The sequence below is a fragment of the Trichechus manatus genome, unplaced genomic scaffold (genome assembly GCF_000243295.1).
Source record: "Trichechus manatus latirostris isolate Lorelei unplaced genomic scaffold, TriManLat1.0 scaffold00040, whole genome shotgun sequence".
NCBI lineage: Eukaryota > Metazoa > Chordata > Mammalia > Sirenia > Trichechidae > Trichechus > Trichechus manatus.
Window position 1 is genome coordinate 7,963,754 of NW_004443976.1, and position 6,269 is coordinate 7,970,022.

Below are 6,269 nucleotides of genomic sequence, written 5' to 3' on the forward strand. Positions count from 1 at the left end.
GGATTAAAACTAACAAAAACACAGAGGTTCAAAGCTTAAAGAGCACTCCAAACCACAGTAGAACTTCAGTGGTAATCTTGAAGGAAGACAAGGCCACCAAAGGGCAGCCCAAGGAGAGTGTGGACAGAGAGTGGAAGGCAGGTTATGTTGGCTGGAGGGTGTGGACTAACGGTCTATGAATTGGCAACAGGCCTCATCCCCCATTTGCTGATATACGGAATCACTAACCAGAAGTGAGTAGCCCTCCAAAGGATGGATCTTGGGTCCTGCTGACTAGTCCCTGAATCGCTGGTCTCAGGGTCATCGACTTGCAGTGCTAGTTCCTTCAAGACAAAGACGGCTTGATGTAATGTGATCGAGATAGGCTTGAGTTGCTTTCCATCTCTACAACTCACTAGCGTCCTTAGTAACGCTCTGCACCTCTGTTTCCTAATCTGCAAAGTTGAATGATAATATCGCTGTTGTAGGGTTGCTATGAGAATGCAATAAGATAAAGCATGTCAAATGCCTAGCACAAAGCCTAATACATGGTGATGTTGTTGTTAGTTGCTGTTGAGTTGGCTCTGACTAATGGTGACCCCATGCACAATAGTCCAAGACTTTGTCCAGTCCTGCTCCATCTTCATGATTGTTGGTATGTTGGAGTCCAATATTGCAGCCACTGGGTATTTGGAGTGCCTTCCAACCTAGGAGGCTCATCTTCTAGCTCTATATCGGACAATATTCTGTTGTGATACATAGGGTTTTCATTGTCTAATTTTTGGAAGTAGATCACCAGGCCTTTCTTCCTAGTCTGTATTAGTATGGAAACTCTATTGAAACCTGTCCACCATGGGTGACCTTGCTGGTATTTGAAATACCAGTGGCATAGCTTTCAGTATCATAGTAACACACAAGCCACCATAATATGACAAACTGACAGACAAGTGGTGGAAGGCATGGTAGGGGCTCACTAATTATTTTCCTCTAATTTTGACATGAAAGAAAGGGGTCTATAAGCTGGCCTTTTCTCATAGAAATTCTTGAAAACACCAAGCAGCAGAAAGTGGAACTTGGGTTCTTTTAGCAAGACTCAAGGTCCTTGAGGCCACCACAGATTTTAGACCCAAATCAGGGATTGGGGAAAGCGCTTCATGGAATCATTCACTGAACCTCCCCTGGTGAGACTCATAGTGATTTGGAAATAGCAACTCAAAGTATTTGTTGACATTCCAATCCTACTATACTTTTGAAAACAGTCACATGTCATGGACACTAAGGTGGAGAAGAGGTGGTGTCTGCAACACCATGTAAAAACAACATGTTTTTTTCCACCTAGAAAAGGATTCTGATCCCTGGCTACAGAAAAATGCCAATAAGAAGGAAGTCAACAGAAGCATGAATTCTCTGAAGCTCTCTGGGGAAGAAGAATGTTTTCTACTGTTGGTCGGTTATTGGATTTTGATACAACACACCACCACCCAGGAAGGGAGTTCCCTGGGGTAGGGATCAAGCTCCAGCTCCACCAGTAACTGGCTGTGGAAACTGGGGCAAGTACTGACTTTCCTGGCCCTTGGTTTCCTTCAATCTGTGTTTCCAAATGTCTTTGTTTCCTGCTGTCTGCTGTGGCTGCATTCAGAATGGTGATACTTCCCGAAGTATCCAGGTAGGACCTGGGATCCTAGGAAAACTTTAGGCAGACCAGAACAGAGTCTCAGGAATCAAAGGAGTGGAGTATACTCCAGGAGTGTGAGACATTCCAGGAACAATGAGACACCCCCAACAGTATTGAAAAACATAAGGAGCAAGAGACACCTAGGAGTGGATGCTGTCCCAAAAAACATCCTGCTCACCATCGGGCAAGCTGAAAGGTGAATTGGGAATGAGCAAGGAAAAATTAGAGTAAGTGAAGGGTCAGGACTGGGAAGAGACTTAGAGCACAGTAGTTGCTGACCATCTCTCCCTATAGGGACAAGCAGGCCCCAAATGAAGACAGGGTTGGAGACTAATCTGGACAAATACCAGGATGCAGGGTTTCCAGAGATGATGTACATCTGTGTTTGTTAACCTGGACAGATATTTCATGAGAGAATTTAAGTGGAAAAAGGAAGTTTCAAAACAGAAAACATGTAGAATATAGTATGAATATATGTAAGTATAGAATAACAGGTATCTTTTCTACATCATGGATTTCATTACGGGAATTGTATGTAAAACAATCTCCATCAGAGACTTCCTTTCTCTTTATTTTTCTCCCTCACTCTCTCCTTTCTTTCCTTCCTCACACTCTCTTTTCCTTCTTTCCCTCCTCCCTCCCTTCTTCCCTTCCTTCTACAGGTATATATTCAGTGTCTAGTATGTTTCGAGTACTGGGCTGATATGCAGAGTGAACAGAACTGATAAAGTCCCTGCCCTGTTGGGGAGCTTCTTAGGACTTTCATTTCTTTGATAGCACTTATCACTATCTGACATTCTACACACTCTGTGTCTTGCTTACTTGTTTCCTGTCTTTCTCTATTAGAATGTAAGCTCCATGACAGCATCTCCTAGGGGTGCAGACCAACCATTCCTCAGCCCCTTGGAAAGATGGGATGAACTATAATCCTTGCAAAATTACTAAATCAAAGGAACAAATAGTACAGCCCATGAGAATCCTGGGTGTGAGGACTGAAGAACAAACATGGAACCACTTAGTTTGCTTTTGTCCATTTTTATCCATAAATTCATTCTTTTCATCTTTCAATAAAAATAGATTTATACTATGGAAATTCTTTTATTATTAAAACTGCTGTAAGAAAAATAAATTTTTTATTGTCAGTCTGGAGTTCTCTAGTGCATAACCACTTTATTTTTTGCATTGAAACAATTGTCTTATAAACTTATATTGCAAAATATAGCACTTAGGGAAAAACGTGGAAAAAAAGAAAAAGGAAAGATAGCTTAAAAATTTATCACAAAGTGAGGCAGGGACAAGATGGTGGAGTAGTCAGATGCTTCCTGTGGTCCTTCTTACAACAAACACCTGAGAAAACAAGTAACTTGATTATATATGACAATCTAGGAGCCCTGAACATCAAAGGCAAAGTTGAGAAATCAGACTGAGTGGCAGGGGGAGGGAGAGATGGTTCAGAAGCAATGAGGAGTTGCCAGACCTGACATAGTGGGAACCAGCACCCTGCAGGCTGGATCGGCGGGCATGTGCAGTGAGGTAAGCAAAGGTGCTCAGGATGCATTTTCCACATCGGGAGAGACCGAGCAGCAGAGAGTCTCCTCAACCCTCCAGAACCAGTGAGAAGCAGTGCTCAATTGGCAAAAGATAAGTACATGCATCTAACTTATCACATAGATAAAAAAACACTGCCTATGGGAAGAATCTCTCTCCCATTTACCTGCCCTCTCACCCCCCTGCACTGGGTCCAGGCTGGATTCAGTGTTTGCCATGTCCCCTGGGCCAGAAGTAGGACCCATAGCCCACCCTGAGCCATTCTCCCAGCTTTGAATAGGAAACGAATTAATAAACAGGAAAAAATATTCTGCCAGCTCCCCTAAGCCGGCAACTCAGGGAAAGCACAGCTCCTTCGCCTAGGCACAGGCATAAGGGGTCCATGGACTTTGAATGCCTTTCACTGCTGCATAGACCTGTGTGGGCCCATTTCAACAGTGTAGGCCCTCATTATTACAGTACAATAGGGTATATACCTGAAGCCTAATTTCAACTGTATCAGCTATAAGGTGGAGTGGCAAGTTCATGACATTTGACACCACTCTGCCCATTAAGCAGGGTCCTCACCAACTCACATCAGGGGTCTGAGGACTGGTGGCTTCGCCCACGCCACATAGCCACCTTCAACAGGGGTCCAAGAATAAGTGGTGCCTCCCAGTCTTTACAGCCAACAGCATTGGGTGCCCATAGTCTGTCTGCAAAACCCATCTACCTACGTGCTTTAGGGAACAGGGACACACTTTCCTCCTAGACACTCAGGGGCAGCTGTCAGCCCCCTGCCTTGTTCAGTGCATGACCCCCTACTGAAGCCAGATACCTGTGCCTACTCCAATCCCCCTGACCATCTAGAACTGTAGGGAAGAGCCTGCACCACACACTTAGTGACTGACTACCTGGACACCTGAGCTGAATCCATACAAGAAAAGGAAACAGACTCTTGGGCTCACATACCTAGTAACAGCTCTAACCACCTGGTGACAGGATGTGAGGGCTTCAAAGTCACCAATAATCAAACTAGTTCAAATAAGCAGCCTATTTGGGCATAACAAAACAAAACAAGACACAGGACACAGTAAGCAAATATAAAATAAATAAATATGATAACTTAATGATGGCTTGGAGAAAACAGTCAATATCAAATCACATAAAGAGGTAGACCATGATGGCTTCAGCAAGTGACCAATACAAAGAATCAAGAAACCTTCCAGAGGAAGAGAACTTCTTGGAATTACCAGAAGTAGAATTCAAAAGATTACTATACACAGCTCTTCAAGATGTCAGGAAGGAAATCATGCAAAACGTGGAACAAACCAAGTAACACACAGATAAAGCAACAGAGGAACTTAAGAAGGTTATACAAGAGCATAATGACAAATTTAACAGGCTGAAAGAATACATACAGAGACCTCAATCAGAAATCCAAATGATTAACAATAACATTTCAGAATTAGACAACTCAATAGAAGGCCATAGGAGCAGAATTAAGGCAATGGAAGTCAGAATTAGTGAGACTGAAGATAAAGCACTTGACACCAATTTATTTGAGGAAAAATCAGATAAAAGAACTTAAAAAATGAAGAAACTCTAAGAATTAGGTGGGACTCTATAAAGAGGAATAACCTACGAGTGATTGGAGTACCAGAACAGGGAGGGATAACAGAAAATACAGAGAGAAATGTTGAAGATTTGTTGGCAGGAAACTTCCGTGATATCGTAAAGATGCTCATCAAACCCACACAAGTTAGATCCCAAAAGAAAGTCACCAAGACATACTATAATCAAACTTGCCAAAGTCAAAGATAAAGACAGAATTTTAAGAGTGGCTAGGGATAAAAGAAAAGTCATCTACAAACAAGAGTCAATAAGAATAAGCTCGGACTACTCAGCAAAAACCATGCAGGCAAGAAGGCAATGGGATGACATATATAAAGCCTTAAGGGGAAAAAAACTGCCAGCCAAGAATTATATATCCATTAAAACTGTCTCTCAAATATGATGGCAAAATTAGGTCATTTCCAGATACACATAAGTTTAGGGAATTTGTAAAAACCAAACCAAAATTACAAGAAATACTAAAGGGATTCCTCTGGTTAGAAAACCCATAACATCAGATAATAACACAAGACTAGAACACAGGACAGAACAACAAGATAGGGAAGTCACAAAAATAAGTCAAAGCTAAAACACTGTAAATAGGGAAAGAGAGATGTCAATATGTAAAACATAACATTAAAACAAAAAAGAGGGACTAAAAACTTTAGTCATAGATTTTTTCATATGGAGAGGAAGTCAAGGCGATATAAAGAAATAAAAGATTGGTTTAAACTTAGAAAAATAGAGGTAAATTTTTAGATAACCACAAAGAAAACCAACAATTCTACACATCAAAATAAAAAACAAGAAAAACATAGATTCAGCAAATACAAAATCAACAACAATGAAAAGGATGAAAATAAAATACATAAAGAAAAACAACTCAGCACAGAAAATTAAGTGGAGCAAAGAAACTGTCAACACTACAAAAAAAGGCATAAAAATGACAGCACTAACCTTATACATATCAATAATTATGCTGAATGTAAATGGACTAAATGCACAAATAAAGAGACATAGAGTGGCAGAATGGATAAAAAAATGATCCATCCATAAGCTGCCTACAAGAGACACACCTTAGGCTTAAAGACACAAACAAACTACAAGTTAAAGCATAGAAAAAATGTATCAAGCAAACAACACTCAAAAAAGAGCAGGAGTGGTAATATTAATCTCTGACAAAATAGACTTTAAAGCAAAATCCATCACAAAGGATAAGGAAGGACACTATATAATGATTAAAGGGTCATAACCATAATGAATATTTACGTACCCAAGGACAGGGCTCCAAAACACATAAAACAAACACTAACAGCATTGAAAAGAGAGATAGACAGCTCCACAATAACAGTAGGAGACTTCAACACACCACTTTCAGCAAAGGACAGAACATCCAGAAAGAAGCTCAATAAAGACACAGATCTAAATGCCACAATCAACCAACTTGATCTCATAGACATATACAGAACACTCC